Source organism: Bombina bombina, chromosome 4 (genome assembly GCF_027579735.1).
Source record: "Bombina bombina isolate aBomBom1 chromosome 4, aBomBom1.pri, whole genome shotgun sequence".
NCBI classification, from domain to species: Eukaryota; Metazoa; Chordata; class Amphibia; order Anura; family Bombinatoridae; genus Bombina; species Bombina bombina.
This window is the reverse complement of record NC_069502.1, coordinates 706,277,166-706,301,650: the sequence shown is the minus strand read 5'-3', so window position 1 is coordinate 706,301,650 and position 24,485 is coordinate 706,277,166.

The following is a 24,485-nucleotide window of genomic DNA, read 5'->3' as shown; positions in this document are numbered from 1 at the left end:
ACTCTCATCTGACGGTAAGCTCATTTAAGAATAAATTCACATACGAATGTATTTCAATGGACACTATACGCAAACCTTTACTTTCATGATTAAGGTAGCGAATACAATTTGTCAAAACATTCAAATGTACTTATATTACCTAATTTTAATCATTCTTGAGATATACTTTAATGAAGAAATAGACATGCACACGGTGAAACAATCACAGGAGGCAGCTATATTCAGCTACCAATCGGCATCTTCTAAGCATATCTAGATATGCTTTCCAGCAAAGAATATCCAGAGAATGAAGCTAATTAGATAAGAAAAGGACATTAGAAAGTTGATTATAAATGTATGCTTCTAAATCATGAAAGATAAAACATTGGGTATAATGTCCCTTTAAGGATCAGATTAATGCTATTACGCTGTTTACACGCATTCACAATTACTTTGCAGTTACATCAGTATCTAGGCTATAGGTTAGGTGTGCATTTAAACAGACTGAAAACAAACGCTAAAACATTCAGATTTAACACAGATATCACAAACACGGTTTAGAAAATAAGGACATCGTATTGATTGTTAGATTTCAAAGTGGATTAATGATTCTGCTTTTGTAATTGTATCGTAAGCTAAGTCATTTAAAGCTTCATTTGGAAATATGCTAATATATACATTTTTTCTTTGTTCAAATATACAGAGTCCGGGGAGGAGGCAGCACAACAAATACAGCCTCCTCCATCTCCCCGGGATGAGAGTGGTGGGGAGGAATTTCCACTTCGGAGGGAAGAGGCCCCCCGTGACGAAGAGCGCACGGGAGCTGATGAAGAGGCCCCGGAAGCAGAGGAGGAGCCCGCGGAACCAGAACCAGAGGCCCCTCAAAGACCCGCACCCCGCCATGCACGGGTACCCCGCCGTGCACAACAAGAGGAAATAGCGGAGGTGCGGGTTCTACTAGACTACATAGACCAGATGCGTAACTCCCGGATACAGAATATAGAAGGCAGAAGTAGAATTATTGAAGAGCTCAGTGGCATTCGAGAAGGCCAAAACCAAATCATACACCTCCTTACTCTAATAGAAGAACGCCAAAACAGAACCTTTACACTCCAACAAGAGATGTTGAATTTCATCCGGGAGGCGCATGCTGGTCTGCATCCTGCTGCTGGGCCTCCTGCTGCTGGGCCTCCTGCTGCTGGGCCTCCTGCTGCTGGGCCTCCTGCTGCTGGGCCATCTTCTCCTGCTGCTGGGCCATCTTCTCCTGCTGCTGAGCCATCTTCTCCTGCTGCTGAGCCATCTTCTCCTCCTGCTGAGCCATCTTCTCCTCCTCCTCAGCCATCTTCTCCTCCTCCTCAGCCATCTTCTCCTCCTCACCTTGGTCGTCCCAGTACTCTTCCTTCCACTCTTCCCACAACATCTCCAAGGAGAACTCGTCAGAGTCGGCAGTTGCCCCTCCCAGAGCCTCAGCCCCGTGGGAAGAGGGGAAGGAAGAGGAAGTAAGTATTTTTTTCCATCTTTTCTGGTTTTTTTATTTAATGTGTAATGGATAGGTATGTGATGATGTGGTTTTCATACACTTGTGGACCACACTCTGTATATAATCGACTTCTATGGGACCGGGTCCATGGAGGGAGATTGTTTGCAGAGTGTGGGTTATAAGTGTGTGAAAACCACATCATCACATACCTATCCTTGTTCATGATATTGATTGGTTTCTGTGATGTGATGTCCAAACTGTTTCCCGAATCGCAAACAAAATTACCATTACAATTATCCATGATGGCATATTACTGTTTGAATGCCAATAACACAGCTTAAAGGGACAGTCAGAAAATTATTGATTACAAAGAAAACACTGTATTACGCATTATCAAGTTGGAAACAACAAAACATGGAAAAATACGTGTGACTTATGTGCTTACCCTTGTATCTCTGACTATGAAAAATGACCACTTATTTGTTGTTCAGACATAACAACATTTTAGATATCAATGATCAATACATGGTCAATAATATGCTGTATGAGCACAAGGTTTTACATATACAAATGCTATCCAAATGCCCTCTAGTGCTCAAATTGTATAATGATTACAAGCACTCTTCAAGATCGAAGAAATGAGCACACCAACCTCATAGGTTTAGCTAGCAAATTTAAATAAACACAGACAAATGTTCAATTGTTGAGAAACATTTGATATCATTGATATTACATAATTGACTTTTAGAATAATGCAAAACATTATTTGTTTTCGAAACTGTCCCTTTAACAACATTACATATGCTAACACATATTTGAAGCTTCTTGGTATATCTACATGTACTTTGTGAAAAAATAAATATTGAAATCACATTTATATTGACGTGTTAAATAAAGTCTATTTTCTTTAAGATACATTATTGTGTTAATATTTTATTGTAAAGACATTTGTTTGAACAATTAATATGGTTTAAAGTCCTTTTAGGAGAGGGGGGGGGGAAATATGCTAACAATAATATATTTGAAGATTAAACAATGTGGATCTCATACATGATACAAAAAACAACATTTGCATTCAAGGGACAGTATACTATATTTTTAACAGAACTGTATGTAATAGACACTACTACAAACAACAAGATTAACATATACTGATATCAATATTACAAAGCTTCAAACACTTGAAAATAAAATAGGGTTAGCTATATTGAAAATATAGATGAACCCCCATTACAACCGTAAAACAAGACAATACCCCATCATTAACATATGAAAAGACCCTTTACACAAACTGGAGAAAGCTGGAGATGGTACTCACATGAAACTCAGAGGCTTTGCGAGGAGTCTGAAAATTACTTACATTTTCGTAGAACAGAAGAAAAAATAAACGTATTGGTTAAACAATGGACTATCTAACTAGAGACAAAATCAAAGCTTTTGATTTATAATGTGAGTGTCTAATGAACCTTTAATAAAATATACAACGAAATTACATTTAGAAGAAGTCGGCATCATATATTTAGCATATGATAAAGATAAATGCATATTGATTACTTTATTCAAACACAATAGCGCATATTTATTAATTAGATATCTTTAACATTAAACACAACAGTCATTTTTCAGAAAAAGGAACATTGTTGACAAACATATTAAACATGGACTATACAGATTTGCACTTGCCTCGAAATATCATATGCATGAAAACATTTTGCTTTCGTTCGTTTATTCAACCAGACATCCAGCAAAAGAGAATGTGGTGGTCTTTATCAGCTACGGGTCAACAATGTAACCTGATGCAAATAATACATATTCGCAAGGTTTTTAAAATTGGCTGCAGTCACAAACGTTTTTAACGTGCACAAATATTGCGGGACTACGTAATCCAATCAGACGTTTTTTTACCTTTGCATGTGACGTCTTAACATGGCGCTTCCTTGATCACGTAAGAACGCCATCCAATGAAAGGCACATTCTTGATCACGTAAGAAGGGAAAAAAAAAGGCGCATCCTTGATCGCGTTAAAACGCCATCCAATGAAAGGCACATTATTGATCACGTAAGAACGCCCAAAAAAAAAGGCGCATCCTTGATCGCGTCAAAACGCAATCCAATAAAAGGCACATTCTTGATCACGTAAGAACGTCAGTCAATACAAGGAATCATTGGACAGCCTGGCAGGTGACGTCTTAAGCAACATGGCGCATCCGAGATCGCAGAAAAACCGCAGACAATACAAGGACTCAGTGACATCTTGGCATATCAATAAGAAACGTATTTATATTTTCGGAACTAGTATGTGTCTAGATTGCTATCTAGGAATGTCACCAAATCATGATTCATCTTTTCGGACTTGACTGTCCCTTGAACTATAGCTATGGTGTATATCTTTAACATTTAAAAGATACACATGAGAAATACATATGCCATTGATGTTTTAAGATATGTTTGGATTGTTGTGGAATAACAATAGTTATACATGGATTGATTAAACGTGTCATTTATTCAAGTTTAATTATTGTCAGCCTACCTATAACCATATATGGGAGGATAAGTATTTTGTTAACATCTTTGTTAACAAATATTCATCATCTAAATTATTTGCATTACACACAGAGATTTATTTGGTTACACTTTTACAATTATATAGAATTGAAAATGAAATACATGTGCTGTCAACATTACAATAAGATTGTTTATTAATAAGATTATATGTCCTTGTTCATGTAAAAAGGACAAAAACGCTTTAGAAATGGAAATACATTCATTAACAATTGTGCTCACCATCACTTAAAGGGACATTATTTTGTTTTTAAAAAGAGCATACACATAGACAATACTATTTCAATAAAATGAACACTTTACAGGGATTATATCATTGTATCAATACTCAGATCATTTGGTAAAGGTGCATCAATTCATGCAGAGTTTCTAAATACACACATTATATATACATATATAAAACAATTACTATGCTAATCATAATCAGGCAATGATAAAGCTAAGATAAAAATATATAAAGACAAATAATAAGATTACATTGGAGATGTTAATCTTAAAGTCATTTACTATTGTCTTACATATATGATTTTATTATTACAAATATATTTGGTAGGTCCCTTTAAGGATCAACAACATAAACTAGAGCTTTCAAAAAATAACATGAAGAATCAGGACAAAGATTCGTGAAATAAAATGTATTTTATTAGTATGTAAGAAAACATACACAACGTTTATAAATAATATTTTAAAAATAAGGAATATATGAGCCATATGACAAGGTAACACAGTGTATCACAGTCCATGAAGAGAGTTGCCAAGGGCCAGCATAGCCCCATTGGAGCCATATGACAAGGTAACACAGTGCATCACAGTCCATGAAGAGAGTTGCCAAGGGCCAGCATAGCCCCATTGGAGACATATGACAAGGTAACACAGTGCATCACAGTCCATGAAGAGAGTTGCCAAGGGCCAGCATAGCCCCATTGGAGCCATATGACAAGGTAACACAGTGCATCACAGTCCATGAAGAGAGTTGCCAAGGGCCAGCATAGCCCCATTGGAGACATATGACAAGGTAACACAGTGCATCACAGTCCATGAAGAGAGTTGCCAAGGGCCAGCATAGCCCCATTGGAGCCATATGACAAGGTAACACAGTGCATCACAGTCCATGAAGAGAGTTGACAAAGGCCAGCATAGCCCCATTGGAGACATATGACAAGGTAACACAGTGCATCACAGTCCATGAAGAGAGTTGCCAAGGGCCAGCATAGCCCCATTGGAGACATATGACAAGGTAACACAGTGCATCACAGTCCATGAAGAGAGTTGCCAAGGGCCAGCATAGCCCCATTGGAGCCATATGACAAGGTAACACAGTGCATCACAGTCCATGAAGAGAGTTGCCAAGGGCCAGCATAGCCCCATTGGAGCCATATGACAAGGTAACACAGTGCATCACAGTCCATGAAGAGAGTTGACAAGGGCCAGCATAGCCCCATTGGAGACATATGACAAGGTAACACAGTGCATCATAGCCCCATTGGAGCCATATGACAAGGTAACACAGTGCATCACAGTCCATGAAGAGAGTTGACAAAGGCCAGCATAGCCCCATTGGAGACATATGACAAGGTAACACAGTGCATCACAGTCCATGAAGAGAGTTGCCAAGGGCCAGCATAGCCCCATTGGAGACATATGACAAGGTAAAAGAGTGCAACAGGCACAACAATAAACTTGTAAAAAGGCCAAATGGCAACAATAAAAAAACAAAATCAACATGTGGACGGAGGATTCTTATCTGCCACCATGGAGCATCTCCAGATCCTCCACTTACTGGTCATCCTCTTCATCGTCCTGTGCATGTCCAGCTCCAGATTCAGGCCTTGAACTTAATCTCATAATTGCACGCAGAGTCAAGTCCTGAACCCGGAGCTGGGCCTGCATGGTGTCGTTCATCCCTCTCAGGACAGCTGCGTTCCTCAACACGGCCTGCTCTACTCTTGCTATACTTTCTAGCATGAGCCATGCTGAGTCACAGCCTAAAATAAAGAATACATTAAATATTAAGGATAATTACACAACAGACGAAAACATTTTACAACATACATTGTCATCATAAAGACAAATAATTCTTTACATCAATTATTTTACATTTATTATTTACACATGAATTAGGTTATTCAGACAGACAGAAATCATTAAAGGGACATTTAACTCAAACATGTTGTCCCCTTTAATTGGTTTTAGATTATCCACTTATACAGCTTGAGTGTATAAAATCTTGTTAAAGGATTTACATTGTACTTACATTAGCAATTAAAAAATTAAAATTATACTGTGGTAGGCACACCTATCCTTAAACATTTTGGCATTGAGGTCAAGCTGTGTAAACATAGCAACCTGAAGAAATTACATTCCCACTGGGTTAGACAAGAGATAATGTATCAACATTTGTACATAAATTGTTGGATCCAAGTAGTGGTGATTGGTATATGTAGTGATATCCAATTAAAGGGACACTGAACCTAAATATTTAATGGACTGATTCAGATAGAGCATGACATTACAAATCTTTAAAACTTACACATATTCATTAAATTTTTAAATTCTATAGCTAGATTTTGAATGCAAGAATGTTGCTTTTTATGGAAGCCAATATTTGTTTATCAACTTTGTTTGTCCCTGCTGGTTGATGGATACATTCATCCAACAATAAAGAAATGATGGCCAGAATTATTTTATTGTTTAAACTAATTATAGGAATTTCTTTGTTTCAAAAAAAATATCAAGAGAATGAAGAATAATTCATAAGAGTAGTAAATTATAAATTTGATTAACATTGCATGCTGGATTGGAATCACAATTTACAACATTTAACTTCACTGTACATTTAAGTATCTTATAACGTGTATTTTGAATGATACTTACAGCTGTGCCTGGGAAGGACAATCCGACACCCAGGACAATGAAGGTTGAGACAGGGGGGAGGGATGGGATTGGCTTGGGGAGGGATGGGAGTGGCTTGGGGAGGGATGTTAATGGCTTGGGGAGGGGTGAGCTGCCGCTCCGGGGTAGGCCGTACAGCTGGGGAGTGGGGAGTTTGGGTCTGGGCAGCTGTACGGGCCATAATACGGGGAGAGCGGCGAAGGGGGTTGTAGGGGCGTTTTTTGGGAGGGACAGGATAGGAACTATGGGAAGGGCCGGCAGTGGTCTGGTCATGGGCAGGGGTCTGGGTCTGTGCAGGGGTCTGGCCATGGTCAGGGGTCTGTGCATGGGGAGGGGTCTGTGACTGGGCAGGGGCGGAAACCAGATGACCAGAAGTGGTGGATCCATCTGAAAATTTAAAGAAAATATATTAACATCTCATACATCCTGACATCAAATCAACGCATTTCAAATTGAATATGTTTTCAATATACTTCGAAGTGTGTTTGAATTTTTAAAAAATTCTGAAATTAGGATATGGTATGTATATAGGCACTCAGATGAATATCAATGACTGTCTGTACAATTATAACATTATTATTGTGTTTTGGCCTGGAATATGCATGTGACATAATGATGTCATGAATTTTACATATTTTCTATAAAATATATTTCATGCTGCCTGATATAGAAAGGGGGCAGTAGTGTATTTGAACAGACAAATAATATTCCTTTTTAAAGTGCAAAAGATGTAGACTTTGAATGTCTTCAATTAAATTATTTCAAATAAACAAACATGTTGGAAACATGATAGATATATTTCACATACCATTAGACTCCAAGGCAGCCTCTTCCTCCTCCGTCCCACATGTTAAATCAATCTCTGTAAAACATAACATGTTGTGTACACGTTAACAACAGATATTATAACATATGTTACTGTTGGTCAAAGACACACATCAATGTTGCATTAAAGATATACACACCCAAAGTTATGATTTACATCATTTTGATGGAGCATACAAATTACATTATATTTGTTATTCTCAATGATTCATATTTTCAATGTATTGTTTGGATTAATGTAAAAATCATAAAAGCATATTACATAGAACATTTAAGATTTCTCATGTGTGTATCACTTGATGACTGTTGTCAAAAAAGAACATTGAAACAAACATATGTTATACATCTTCTGAATAACAAATGTGGAGACTAATAAAGTTGAAATTATTAATCGTTCAATATTAAAAGAAAATTAATATATAATCAGAAGAGACAATCTTATTTTTTTTTCTAATGTTATGCTTCATCAGAATCATGATCATAATATTGATTAGCAATACACCTTCAATTACATATAAATGAGTCAATGGACTTACCAGGAGACCGCAAAGGCGGCTCTATGTCACTGCTGGATTCCTGTGGGCTCACCACACCAACTCTCTCTATGAATGATATAGATATATATTAGGAAACACATTTGGGATATCACTAAATCACATCTGTCTCGAATTTTACCATTAATCAACTTTAAAATGTGAAGAATAGAGCAGTCATTACACCAGAAAATGCTTGATTGAATCAAGGGGATTCTGTTAAATATTCTGTATTGAACATATGTTTAATGTCAGACTATATTAGACATCAAAATCATCTCATACGATGCTATTGCATATCTAAATATACCCATTGATCAATGTTCTTAACCCTTTAAGGACACAGCTTTCAGTTTGCTCAATTGTTTTATGACGGAATAATTCTGTCATATGTCCTTAAGAGGTTAAAAGAATACACACAAACCACATTTTGAAGAGCATCTGTTGACAAATCTAAACAAACACATGTGTCACATCGAGCCATTTGTGCAATGTACAGTAATCTTGTTTAGGACACAACACATATTTATCACAATACAAAACAAAATTGATTATTACAAATATGTAATCATGGTGCTGTTAGAGTATGCAAATATCTATAAAGTAACTCCAACAGAGAATATGTGAATTATATATCAATATTTTTTAATCAAAAGAATGTAAAGATGAATGAATCTATTTTGTCTTAAAGGGACACTGACATGATTAATTTAAATAATTGATTTCTATGTTCAAACTGTTCAAAATAATTTAACATTGACTCCTATTATAATTTTAATGTTGCTACATTTTAATATTAAAGGCAGATAAGCAATATTGGATTCCATAAATATTGTTTGTTGAAGGTATCCACCAATCATCAATAAAAACCACGGTTGGTCAACCAAAATTGAGCTGCAGATAAACGTACATTCTTGATTTTAAAATCCATTTAGCAATAGAATATTTCACATATGATGATAGTATTATATTTAAATGTTTATTAATATTGCATACTCTATCTGAATGACAACATTAATAATTTTAGCTCAGTATCCCTTTAATATAAAATTTTATTGATTTGACAATGTTGGTGTTAATGAATTCTCTACTCCATATGTTGATGTAATGAATGGGATTGAGCATGCAATTCAAATCTAATATGTTATTTAAGGATATCCGAAGAATTATTTAATTTTCATCTATTAAAGGGACATTACATATAAATATTGAACAATGTGGATTTAGTATGTAATGTTCTGTCCATGTTTCTAAGACAAATGTCAATTAAAATGAGACATACCATACTGTGACAAGCCCTGCCTTAAGGATCCAGCAGCAACATCCATATCTGTAATATATTAAATGAGGATTGCATATCATTAATACAAATCATGCCATGTTTAAAATCTTTACATTATTAGCAAATCAATTTAAAAATATTAATCCTTTGGTAGTCCCATGAGTTAATTGTTTCCTCAATTAAATTCATGATAAATATATCCTGTACTCTTATTTTCAATCACTTGTGTTGTTTACTGTAGCTTTAATTATTTTTTGTTGTTATTTCATTATCATCAATTGATGGGCATATGTTATAATTTATTTGTATTCTTCTTATTTTATTATGTATAATATTGAAAATAAGAATACTGTATTCTTCACATATATAATAATTCACATTTCATTTTGACCAACATGTATAAAGCAATGCCACTTACAGCAAAGCCATGTTAACGTGGATGCGCAATTCCATTTTCGCGATCATTGCGCAATGATTCCAAGCGGAATAACGCATCCGTCATTTGACCAACATGTATAAAGCAATGCCACTTACAGCAAAGCCATGTTAACGTGGATGCGCAATTCCATTTTCGCGATCATTGCGCAATGATTCCAAGCGGAATAACGCATCCGTCATTTGACCAACATGTATAAAGCAATGCCACTTACAGCAAAGCCATGTTAACGTGGATGCGCAATTCCATTTTCGCGATCATTGCGCAATGATTCCAAGCGGAATAACGCATCCGTCATTTGACCAACATGTATAAAGCAATGCCACTTACAGCAAAGCCATGTTAACGTGGATGCGCAATTCCATTTTCGCGATCATTGCGCAATGATTCCAAGCGGAATAACGCATCCGTCATTTGACCAACATGTATAAAGCAATGCCACTTACAGCAAAGCCATGTTAACGTGGATGCGCAATTCCATTTTCGCTCTGTGACGCATATTCTGTAGAGCGCAAGACACATCATTCCTATTTCATGTATCACTAATCTAAAATCAGATATCTAAACATCATATGCAGTGTATGTTGTGAGATCTGTATAGGTTTAGTATCTGACTATATACACATTTTTTGATAAAAATAACAAATATTAAGATATTATATGAAGTTGGATAATTACCTGGTTCAGATTCTCCATCTCCTCCCAGGCCACCGGACGGAGAAGCAGCTGCCCTGGCCCCCGCGTCAGGACTTTCAGATCCCGCAGCTGGGAGGGAAGAAGAGGAGGCCGAGGATGGCGAGGATCTAAATCTTTTGGGGACCCGGAGATTGAGGAGCTCGCATAAAGTCACCTCATAAGGGAGTAGGTACAGTTTCCGCGGGGCCTCTCTTTTGCCACCTCTTTTACGGGCTTGTACCCAGTCCCTTATGAGGTTGACTTTTTTGGATAACCGCAACCTCATATCTCCGAATCTCCTCATGATCTGATCCTGGGTCCTCTGGACGTCACACACCAATCTAACCGCATTGGTGATAGACTCCCAGAGGGCCTTCTTAACAGGCGCATCTGTCAACCTCCTCTTGTTCCCAAACAGCTGGGGATAAAAGTCCTTGACGGCGTGGACCAGTGCAGCGCTCTCCTCCTTGGTGAACCTGGGAACTGACATGCCTGCCGAGTTGCGTATATATAATATATATATTTAATATATAAAAACAAATACACCAGCAGGCATTAGAGAACTGACAAAGATGGCAACGTGTAATGGACTTTTATATGGTGAAGTAAACATGAGATGCACCATGGGACAAGTTATCTGTACATCTGATTGGATAAAAGTTTGAAATATTGTTAGAATGTCTGTGAGACCATCCTGACTCAAGTTGTGTTTGTGTGATGAACTCGGATTGGCCGTTCATTAATGTTTCATATCTTAGTAACTTCCTTACACATACCGCTTGGTGGTGCTGTGACTTCATTTTTCATGTAGACTTATTAGTAACTCATGGGCCTGTCATGCGGATATGTGTGACGCAGATTTAATATCCGTGATCCGTTAAATATTAATGATTAAATTCTCTTTAAAATCTAATACTGTCACATTATTAAATGTTGTAGACATTTCTCGGTTTAATAACGGTCTTTTTCTTTAATACAAATACACATTTAATATTGTATGTCTTTATTGTTCATAAAATCCATTTATTGACTTATTGTGAAGTATTGATATTGCTCTATTAAATGTATTTCATAATGCACATTGATTGTGTGCTATTGCGTGACATTAGACTCTAATGTTTAAAGATGGTAATCTTGTGTTTCAAGATGCGTTTCCCACGCAATATTTCTGAATGTTCAAATTCAGGTTATAAGGTCAGTAACTTGGATAATCTGTTTATAAATGTTAAACTACAGGTTTGTTTGTTATTAGCAAATAAACCTTGAGCTTGTATTTGTCTGAAGTGCTCATATATGTTATTGTGCAATGGCGTCTTTATTTTTAAATAGACATTACAAACAATTGTATCAAATGATCTGAAGAGATAGAAGATTGTTTAGACTTTAAAATGTAAATCAATTTATCTTAGTATTTATATATCCTCAACAGAAGAAATTTAAATGCACATGGTTGAGCCAATCACATAAGGCATCTCTGTGCATCCACCAATCTTCATCTACTGAGCCTATCTCGATATGCTTTTCAAGCAAAGTATGTCAAGATAGGAAGCGAAGTAAATACACTATTTAAAGCTCTTAAAGGGACACTGTCCAAACAAATTTAGCGTTGGTGATTCAGATTGAGCATGAAATGTTAATCAACTTTATAATTTAATCCGATTCTCAAATGTTAACAGTTATCTTGTTATCTTTCTTTGCAAATCAATAATTATATTTTAGATTACGGACAATTGTTTCCAAAAAACCTGGGTTGTCCTTGATGATTGTTGGATAAATTAATCCAACCAAAAAAAGCAAGTTCTGTCCAGAGTACTGAAGCAAATAAATGATCTATTTAATGCCTTTTTTTTAAAGTAATGATAGCAACATCACAAGGAGCATTCATAATACGAGACAATGTTTAAAGTTGCTTAAAATAGAATACTCATTCATAATGTATAAATCATTAATTTTTTAACTGTCTCCCTTTAAGTATATTTTGATTTCATGTCCCTTTAAATAAACATTTCACAATAATGCTTACAATATCAGAAACATAGGCACCTTCCTTTTGCTAAATTAGTATAACATATGAGTAAAGCAAATTTAGATTAACTTCTGGATTGTTTTACACACTGACTGAAATATATTTTGTAAAGGAGGTATTTTGGAGCCTTCAGCTTAGAGGGACATTAAGCTATATCTTATGTATGCATTTTGTATAAGATTATAATATTTGAACAACTTAATATGTTTTGTTATTCAATCATTAGATTGTAATTATATATTCTTGGATTAAATACATATCTACATAGGCTATTTTGATGCTGATTGTTGGTTGCACATAGATGCCTTATGTAATTGACTAAGATATGTGCATTGATGTATTTTTTTAAAAGTATATTTAAAGACTGAATGTAATTCTATATTACTTTCTAAATATGTTTAAAATCTTTTATTATTTTTTAAAAAAATCTATACACAATATACTTTGTGAATGTTCCTTTAAGGACCAAAACATTTGTAATGTTGATTTAACATTGTCAAAATAAACTAAAGGGGAATTCAAATTATATATAGATATTTGATGTCTAACCCAAGAGGTAAGATTTTAAAAACTACATAATATTAATAACTATAGTTAAATGACTCCAGTAGAAAATTACATTGATTAACCTGGCATCCAATAACTAGCTTGTGAAAAATATGAAGTTAAATGACCTACCATTTATAAAAGTAACAATTAAAATAATTTCGAAAATAATGTTTTGAGATACCTAAGGAAGATACAAGATCTGATAAAATTAATTTTACATTCAACAACACTGTCACTTTAATGTAATTGAACCACTTCCCCTTCTTAAAAGTGAAATTAAATAATTTTTGAGAAATTTTGACTACATATCCGAAATTAATTTAACATCTAAGAATTTCAAAAGAAAAGCATCGATGGATCTCACTCCCCAATTAATGTTAAAAAAGATAGTTTAATGTAATATTCTCGGAATCAGTTGATTTTCTAAAATTAATGCATTATTTGATCTTATGCATGTGCTTGTCAAATAGCCAACTACCAGTCATGGGAGTCAAACTTTTTTTTATTGACAGATTATATGGATATTTATTATAATCTGTTCAAAAGAATGTATTTAATAATAAAATGTTTATTATTAACATTTAAAAAAAAAATAAAGTTTATGAAAAAAATAAAATATTCCTGGAAGTCATCAGATGCCAATCTGAAATAAAAAACAAAATTGAACTAAGTTAATACACACGTTGTCAAATATTCATAAAATACATTTCCAATCATCTTGTGTCTATGCTCTAACTTTGTTCAACATTTATTAAAGATATTTATTAAATTTTTTTTTTTTAAAAAAAAAAAAACATACACCATTATATTGTGGATTAAAAATTCAATTTAAATATCCAAATTTCTAATTATACATAATAATGTATATCACATTTCAACAATATATGTATGCTGAACATAAATGTAATATTTAATGTCCATTCAAATACCTCTATATCAACTATAATATGTATTCCTTTTTCTGATTGTGATCCCTAAATATCTAATGATGAAATAAGTATGACTAATGTATGTAAGCTAACAATAATCAACATTCTTCATGTGATTCTTAACTAGCATGCACCAACCTGGATAATGCATGGTCTTTGAAAGTCAATTCAGGGGTAAACAGTTGATCTTCAATAGGTGTCTTATTCATCAGTTCATTAAATAGAGGACTGGGAAATACCATCTAAAAAAGTAAAATCATCTAAGTGTCTGATTGTGATCCATAAATATCTAATTAACAACTAAATATGACTAATGTATGTAAGCTACTAATATTCTACAGTCTTCACTAGCATGCATTGGTACACCAACCTGGATAATGCATGGTCTTTGAAAGTCAATTCAGGGGTAAACAGTTGATCTTCAATAGGTGTCTTATTCATCAGTTCATTAAATAGAGGACTGGGAAATACCATCTAAAAAAGTACAATCATCTAAGTGTCTGATTGTGATCCATAAATATCTAATTAACAACTAAATATGACTAATGTATGTAAGCTACTAATATTCTACAGTCTTCACTAGCATGCATTGGTACACCAACCTGGATAATGCATGGTCTTTGAAAGTCAATTCAGGGGTAAACAGTTGATCTTCAATAGGTGTCTTATTCATCAGTTCATTAAATAGAGGACTGGGAAATACCATCTAAAAAAGTACAATCATCTAAGTGTCTGATTGTGATCCATAAATATCTAATTAACAACTAAATATGACTAATGTATGTAAGCTACTAATATTCTACAGTCTTCACTAGCATGCATTGGTACACCAACCTGGATAATGCATGGTCTTTGAAAGTCAATTCAGGGGTAAACAGTTGATCTTCAATAGGTGTCTTATTCATCAGTTCATTAAATAGAGGACTGGGAAATACCATCTAAAAAAGTACAATCATCTAAGTGTCTGATTGTGATCCATAAATATCTAATTAACAACTAAATATGACTAATGTATGTAAGCTACTAATATTCTACAGTCTTCACTAGCATGCATTGGTACACCAACCTGGACAATGCATGGTCTTTGAAAGTCAATTCAGGGGTAAACAGTTGATCTTCAATAGGTGTCTTATTCATCAGTTCATTAAATAGAGGACTGGGAAATACCATCTAAAAAAGTACAATCATCTAAGTGTCTGATTGTGATCCATAAATATCTAATTAACAACTAAATATGACTAATGTATGTAAGCTACTAATATTCTACAGTCTTCACTAGCATGCATTGGTACACCAACCTGGACAATGCATGGTCTTTGAAAGTCAATTCAGGGGTAAACAGTTGATCTTCAATAGGTGTCTTATTCATCAGTTCATTAAATAGAGGACTGGGAAATACCATCTACAAAATAGAAAATCATCTAAGTGTCTCCAATAGGATGTCTCCACAGCCTTATTCTATCAAATAGTTTGCACTTACCATGTGAACATGTCTTTGTATGGTTTTCAAGGTCAGCAGAATTGAAAGATAATGCCAGACATGATCCCATTGGTATACTTCAATTTCAATCTTGGCTTTTTCCCCACTGTCAGTCTGGGCAATCTTCACTGTCAGGCTTCAAATTGTTCCCTTTCAGTCTTTAGATTAAGTCATCTCCCTAATGTAAGAAATTATATCAAAAAAATTCATACAAGTGTGTGAATCAGTTCTGTACCCCTCTCCCACCCCCCATTTCATAATAAATATCTGTCACTAGCTTACTAAGCCTGTGTATGAACCTGTGTTATTTTCTATCAAGTGTGAAGATGAGTCATATTGAGCAGAACAAACCTCTGTGTGACATTGAACCATAGTCATTCTAGAGTATCCCTTTCTGATTATGTACATTTTAAGTAATGTGTAAACAAAATTCTATTTATGAAAATGTATGCCATATGATGTATTTGTGTACAAATCATGCCAGCAACAGTCCATACATTTCTACTTACCATCTGATGTCCTCTTTAAAAACCAGGTGGCAAAGACTCGCTATAGGACCCAATGCCCAGAGCATCACCTATATTATGAAAATTAAAGATTATTCTAACATTTGATCAATACTAACATGTTTGCACAATTCTCTACTTGTCATTTCCATAGAGTTCACATCTATTGAAAATACTCCAGTGTAACTTCTATTCTTTACCGTCTAAAGTGGCGGTTGATGACGTCTGCTCTGACATCAAGTCCCTCGTCCTGGAATTCCCCCTCTAGAACAGGATCATCCTCCTCATCTCTGAGGAGGTCTCTGTCCACCGGGACGGCCTGCAGCATCCCAGCCCGCTGTGCAATATTATGCAGGACGCTACAGGCTACAACGATCTTAGCCACCTTCTTTGGGTTGTACTGGAGTGCTCCTCCAGAACGGTCCAGGCACCTGAATCTCATCTTCAGGAGCCCGAACATCCTTTCAACCACCGCCCTGGTTCTCTTATGAGCCCTATTGTAGCGCTCCTCAGACACATCAGTCGGGCTACGCAAGGGGGTAATGAGCCAAGGCCGGCTCATGTACCCAGAATCACCTATAAATTTTGAACAGAACATAATTCAAACAGAATACTTAAACTAGTATATTGTTGTCTAAATTTGTATTTTTAAAAACCATAATCCATATTAAAAGTTGTCAGAAACATCCAAAAAATAAATTTCTATATTATTCTGTATCTTCCCATTTCAGCTAAGACATGCTACATATGCATATTGTTCTGAAACCAAACCTTGTGTAAAATGCTAACTACATGGTTACATTGCATTCTCTATCTGAACACTTAAGGTAAGACATGCTACATATCTGCATTTAAATAAAACTAGACATTAGCAGAAAGAGACAATGACAGGGTTAAATTGCATGAGATAATCTTCCCATTTCAGCTAAGACATGCTACATATGCGTATTGTTCTGAAACCAAACCTTGTGTAAAATGCTAACTACATGGTTACATTGCATTCTCTATCTGAACACTTAAGGTAAGACATGCTACATATCTGCATTTAAATAAAACTAGACATTAGCAGAAAGAGACAATGACAGGGTTAAATTGCATGAGATAATCTTCCCATTTCAGCTAAGACATGCTACATATGCGTATTGTTCTGAAACCAAACCTTGTGTAAAATGCTAACTACATGGTTACATTGCATTCTCTATCTGAACACTTAAGGTAAGACATGCTACATATCTGCATTTAAATAAAACTAGACATTAGCAGAAAGAGACAATGACAGGGTTAAATTGCATGAGATAATCTTCCCATTTCAGCTAAGACATGCTACATATGCGTATTGTTCTGAAACCAAACCTTGTGTAAAATGCTAACTACATGGTTACATTGCATTCTCTATCTGAACACTTAAGGTAAGACATGCTACATATCTGCATTTAAATAAAACTAGACATTAGCAGAAAGAGACAATGACAGGGTTAAATTGCATGAGATAATATCTTCCCATTTCAGCTAAGACATGCTACATATGCGTATTGTTCTGAAACCAAACCTTGTGTAAAATGCTAACTACATGGTTACATTGCATTCTCTATCTGAACACTTAAGGTAAGACATGCTACATATCTGCATTTAAATAAAACTAGACATTAGCAGAAAGAGACAATGACAGGGTTAAATTGCATGAGATAATCTTCCCATTTCAGCTAAGACATGCTACATATGCGTATTGTTCTGAAACCAAACCTTGTGTAAAATGCTAACTACATGGTTACATTGCATTCTCTATCTGAACACTTAAGGTAAGACATGCTACATATCTGCATTTAAATAAAACTAGACATTAGCGTCGGTAAATAACAAATGGTTAAATTTAATCCTATAGCTGAACATGACGCTAACAGTTAAAAAATACAGGGGCAATTGTAAAAATAATTAACCATGTTGAGCACAAATACTCACCAACGAGATAACCAGGGGGCATTTGTCTTTCCTCAAACTGTCTCCACAGGGACGACAAAGAGAGGATGCGGGCATCATGACAAGCCCCTCCAAAATTCGCATACACATGCATAATCCTCATCCGTGCGTCACAAACATACTGCACGTTGAGGCTATGAAAATGTTTGCGATTTCTGAAGGGCAAGTCATCAATTGGAGCACGCAGCGCAATGTGGGTACAATCTATGGCTCCCAAGACATTGGGCAATTGAGCAATATCAAAGAATTCCCGCTTCAGGCGCCTCCAATCACCATCATTCTGTGGGAATCCTATGTAATGCTTACTGATACGTACCATGGCGTCCAGAAAGTTATCAAACACCACAGAGAATGTACCTTGAGACAGGCCATGCATGTACAGTTCTCCTGATTGAAAACTCCCGGAGGCCAGGACGTATAGACAGCTTAGCATCTTACTCATGGGGGAAACAGCAGTCCTTATTTGTATACGTGGCTCCAAATGAGGTTTAAGAAGCTCGTAAAGGCCAATGAGCTGTTCGCGATCGAGCCGATACTTATCAAAAACCTCAAAGTCGCTCATGTTTTCCAAGGTGGGTCTCACCCTGTAGACAGGAGGACCTCGAACCAGACGACCCCTTCGTCTTGGTCTGAGCCGCCGAGGCTGCCTGATTCGACCAACAGCTAGTTCGCCAATAGCAGCACCAGCAGCGTCTACCATGTCATCGTCATCCATCTTTCAAAACAGCGTAACAAGGTAAGCACTTGATCTGATGTGGATCACAAGTGATGCTTTGGCCATGTTGTTTGGGGGATTTATAGTACAATTAGTCCAATGGTAGTGAGTTTGTAATGATTGCTAATTGTATTCACTTGTTTGTATGTGAGCGGCGCGAATGCTTTCACAGTGGGCGTTTTTTAGTTGTTTGCTGAAATATTGTTTCCCCCCAATGAATCTCAATGTGAAAGTGTCAAATATCACACATACAGTGCATGTTTGTAATGTTTGATCATATGCGTTATCAATATTTGTTAAACGCGATCTTATAGTAACAAGCACACGTCCAGGCTAACATGAATGAAAGTGCATAGTTGTGTATAATGTGCATCGAATGTGATCGATCAATGTTGCTGCAATATTGTTTGTAAACGATAAAGTAACATCTGCCATCTGTAGTATTGTATATATAAGTGATTGCCGAGCTGTCAATATTGTATGCGTCCCTTTAAAATCGCAATAATAATTCCGAACTTCCCGTCTGTCATCTGTAGTATTGTATATATAAGTGATTGCCGAGCTGTCAATATTGTATGCGTCCCATTCAAATGGCACTAATATTGAATAACTTCCGGCTGCCATCTGTAGTATTGTGTATATAAGTGATTGCCGAGCTGTCAATATTGTATGCGTCCCTTTAAAATCGCAATAATAATTCCGAACTTCCCGTCTGCCATCTGTAGTATTGTATATATAAGTGATTGCCGAGCTGTCAATATTGTATGCGTCCCATTCAAATGGCACTAATACTGAATAACTTCCGGCTGTCATCTGTAGTATTGTGTATATAAGTGATTGCCGAGATGTCAATATTGTATGCGTCCCTTTAAAATCGCAATAATAATTCCGAACTTCCCGTCTGTCATCTGTAGTATTGTGTATATAAGTGATTGCCGAGCTGTCAATATTGTATGCGTCCCTTTAAAATCGCAATAATAATTCCGAACTTCCCGTCTGCCATCTGTAGTATTGTATATATAAGTGATTGCCGAGCTGTCAATATTGTATGCGTCCCATTCAAATGGCACTAATACTGAATAACTTCCGGCTGTCATCTGTAGTATTGTATATATAAGTGATTTGCGATCTGACAATATTTCTTAATTGTCCCATTGAAATCTCCCTAATAATGCTGTTCCAAAGTGTTGTTTACGTATATGTTGTATTGTAGTATTGAGTGTTAAAGTTCCGAAAGGGGCGGTACAGTGGGTGAATCTGTAATGTGTATGGTTGAATCTTCTAATGACGTCATGATATTATTAACCTGCCTATGTAGTTCAGAAATCCTGATTGTGTTGTTGTATTGTGCTACATTGTTATTGTGTGCTGAATCAAATCTAAATGTGTGCTTTGTGGTTGCGTGATGGGTGATGCGTGTACATGTACGTATATATTGTGATTGTGTCCCACATATGCTGACTTCTATATAGCGGTGTGGCATTGTTGTTCCTTCCCATAAAGTGACATGTGTAATCTGGTGTAATGATGTTCTTGTTGTACGTAATTCCTAATGGTTTCTGGTGATGGAATCATGATGTTAAAATTACAGTAAAATCCATATGTTGTGTTTTGTGATTCCTCTAGAGAATGTAATGTGTTTTTCCCCCATCATTTGAATGCACATGTATGAGTGAATGTTAAAAGTAATGTATGTGCATCCATGAGTGATCATGTGTTAAGCCTATGTAGATATGCAGTTGCTGCAAGAATATGAGTTGAATAACTGAAATGCAATAATAAATGTAAATGAGAGGTGTTTCCCATTGTGTACTGTTTGTGAATCCAGAAAAGTTTAAATAATTTATTTGTCCGTTTAAATGTAATTTTATTTTAATAAAATGTTGTTACTAGTGATGTTGATTTGTAGTTGATGTAATCTAAAAGTGTGAAACAATTTAATGGTGTTGTGAATATTCAAACTGTAAAATCCATAAATCCACCATAGGGAAATAGTCATTTCTTGATCTATTTATCATCGCTAGGTCTAACGCATAAAATCATGTATTTTCTAGCGCTGGTATTTGGAGTTTTTCTGTCTACGCTATTTGCGTGCGTTAGGGAAATGTGGGTTTCGCGTGCACGAGCACGTCTTCCCAATAGAAGTCAATGGAGGCTCATAAAATTTGTCATTTTTTTTTTCTAAGACTGGTTTTCCTCGTTAAGTGAGTGACGTCATGAGCTTGTGTGAAAAAGTAACTAAATCGTGTTCTTTATGTAATAAATAAATATTTTGTGTATGTCATGTGATGTATATTTTTTGTATGCATCGATGAGTGTATATTTGTGATAATGTTATTAGTTAGATGTAGGTATATGAGGGTCTTTTCCCGTGTGTCAATGTAAGTCAATGGGAAAATGGATTTGTGTTGTTTTTTTTCAAACACCCGAGATCTCGCAACTTTAATCCTTTGTATTTTGCTTAAAAATTATTAAATATGAAAAATAAACATAGTGTAGTGTTTGTATGAGTGTAAGTGTACTTTGTGTAATTTTTTTAATTTGATTCGTCGATGTTTATTTTGTCGGTATATGTTTACTACTGGGTCTGAGGTGTCGGTAGAAATTTGAGCGTTAGGTGATTTTTGAGTGTCGGTAAATAAACTCTAAATACCGGAGTCCGTAAGAAACCCGCGTTAGGGGCCTCTAACGCTGGTTTTCACGGCTAACGCCAAACTCCAAATCTAGGCCAGAGATTTGAAGATTAATAGGGACTCGTGATTTAAAATATTGTATCACTTTCTGGAGAATAAATTGTTGTAATTTATACGAAAAACTAGCACTTAAAGCAGGGCTTCACAAATTTTTTTTTTTTTTTTTTTTCTTTGTGTTTTTTTTCCCCACACTAAATTTGGGTAAAAATAAGGTACCATCTCTGTCCTTCTATTTATCTGTTTTCGTTCTATTAAACTAAAAGGGTCTAGAAGCAAGGAATATTTATCCCACACTTTGGATTAGACTAAAACACAGAGATTTGAAGATTAATATGGACTCATGATTTAAAATATTGCATCACTTTCTGGAGAATAAATTGTTGTAATTTATACGAAAAACTAGCACTTAAAGCAGGGCTTCACAAAGAGCATCACCTAAAGATAATCTAGTAAGATATTATTAGGTTGCCTCTTTTTTTTTTTTTTTTTTTTTTTTATTCTCTTCTCTGCACTACTGTGCTAAATCTTTCAGATAAACACCTAGTGCTGCTCAGATAAACACTAGCAGTGCTCTGTTCATGGATAAGTACATGCAGCAAAGGAGTTCTCCTTCTAATATGCCCCCTAAATCCCGAGAAAAAAAAGGGAGCAGCAGGAACCTGGACTCTAGCACTGTATCCCCTCTGGATAAAAGTGTCTCCATTCCTTCCCCTAATAATTTGATGGAATTTGCAGCTGAAGTAGCTAAAATATTGACGCCGCAATTTGATTTGATCAAACAGGAGATCAGAAATGAGATATCAACCCTCACTATGGAGGTTAGACAGTTCACAACCAGATTGGAGGAAATAGAAAATCGGATCTCAGATCTGGAAGATAGATTTAATGTCAGTGATCCGATAATGGACACGCATAGCAAATCAATTCTCGCGTTGCAAGCCAAGGTTGAAGATCTTGAAGATCGATCAAGGCGTAACAACCTCAAAGTAATTGGCTTGCCCGAGTCGCCTGAGTTTCAAGATTTGATGAATTTTGTCACTGTCACATTACCACAAGCCCTGCAGATCCCAGTTCCTGCTGCTCCCTTCCTGATTGAAAGGGCTCATAGGATAGGCCAAAGACGTGAACAGAGTGAGCTATCGAGACCTAGGCCAGTAATTTTTAAATTTGTCAACTTTCAGGACAAATTAACATTCCTTAAGCATTACAGGAAATGTGGTTCTCTCTCTCTGGGCTCGCATAAATTACTATTGTTTCAGGATTTCTCTTCGGAAACATTAACCAAAAGAAGAGATATGTCCTTCTTTTATGGGAGGCTACAGAAGGAGAACTAAAATATTAGGTTAATTTATCCAGCAAAGCTAATAGTGCAGAAAGATGGTAGTACACATACACTTAACAATGTTATGGAGGCCGAGACCTTTTGTAGGGAGGCAGGGGTCCCATGAGAATGTTTCTTTCATAATGGGACGATGGCTTTGATCGCAGAATCTAAATATTTTATTATTTAGAGTTAATGAAATGGGTAATATGGTTTTTTGAATTTAAGAATATGATAGTTTTAGAAATGGTGTCTTTCATGTTTGTCACGGGATCTGTGTGGGGGAGGGTTTTGTTGTGTCCCTTTTTTTTTTTTTTTTTCTCTTCTCTCTCTTTCTCTCTCTTCTCTCTCCCCTCTCCTCCCTCGCTCCACAGGTCTTTTTTATGTCCCATTGTGGGGTCGGGTTCTCATTGCTTTGTGAAGGAAACTGTTGGGAGTCCTTTATTCCCCTTGATGGATATTAGATCAGCAAGATGAATAGTACTGATGATGTTTAACCTTAGCCTCTTGTCTTGGAATATAGGGGGTATCAATTCACCCATTAAAAGGAAATCTATAATAAAACATTTGGGCAAATTCAATCTGGATATAGTCTTCCTACAAGAATTACATCTTGAGGCCAGTGAAATACCCAAACTTAAATCTAAGTGGGTGGGGGAAGTGGTGGCGGCTCCATTTACTTCTAGGAAGAGGGGGGTGGCAATATTATTGAATCGTAAGTTAGAATACACGATAGGTAATATTGATCTTGACCCCGAAGGGAGGTTTTTAATAGTGGAGTTGTCAATTAAAGTTATTAAATATACACTCTGTAATATATATGGCTCTAATCAAGTCGACCAAAATTTTTGGTCCGTCCTATTAGTAAAACTACATAGTTTCATAGGAACAAATTTAATTATTGCAGGTGATCTTAACCTAATAGCAGACCCTTTTCTGGATAACTCTAATAATAAGATGCTAAACAGCAGAGGTAGAAAAATGAGAATATTTCAGAGATTATGCTTCCATCTGGGGATGGTTGATTTATGGCGAGTTCAGAATCCGGATGTCCGCTCTTATACGTGTATTTCGCATGCGCAGAGGTCTTTCTCTAGACTAGACTATTTTTTTATTTCAGAAACCATGCTAATGCAGAATTGGACTACCAGAATTGAGGACATAGTCATTTCTGACCATGCGGTTATTTCATTGGGACTTAGGACCGTAGGTAGACGGCTTGGTCAGAACTATGTTTCCTTCCCTAGACATCTGAGTAACAATATTAAATTTCAGAACCATCTCCGATTGAAATGGGCTGAATATCTTAATAATAATCATAATTATATAGACAAGGTTGAGATATTCTGGGAGGCTTCTAAAGCCGTCTTACGAGGAGAGATTAAGTCCCATACACTTTACTTGTCAAAAAGCAGTAGTCTAGGGGCTAGACAATTAGCCAACCGCGTGAAGAATTTATATAGAGCGTATATTACTAGGCGCACGAAAGAACGTTGGGATGCATATGTCACAGCGAAGACACTCCGGGATTCCTTCCTGAAGCAGATTAGTGTCCAGGAAGAACGGGTAGATCAGCAAAAAACGGGTAGATCAGCAAAATTCCTAGCAAGGCTAGCTAAAGCTTC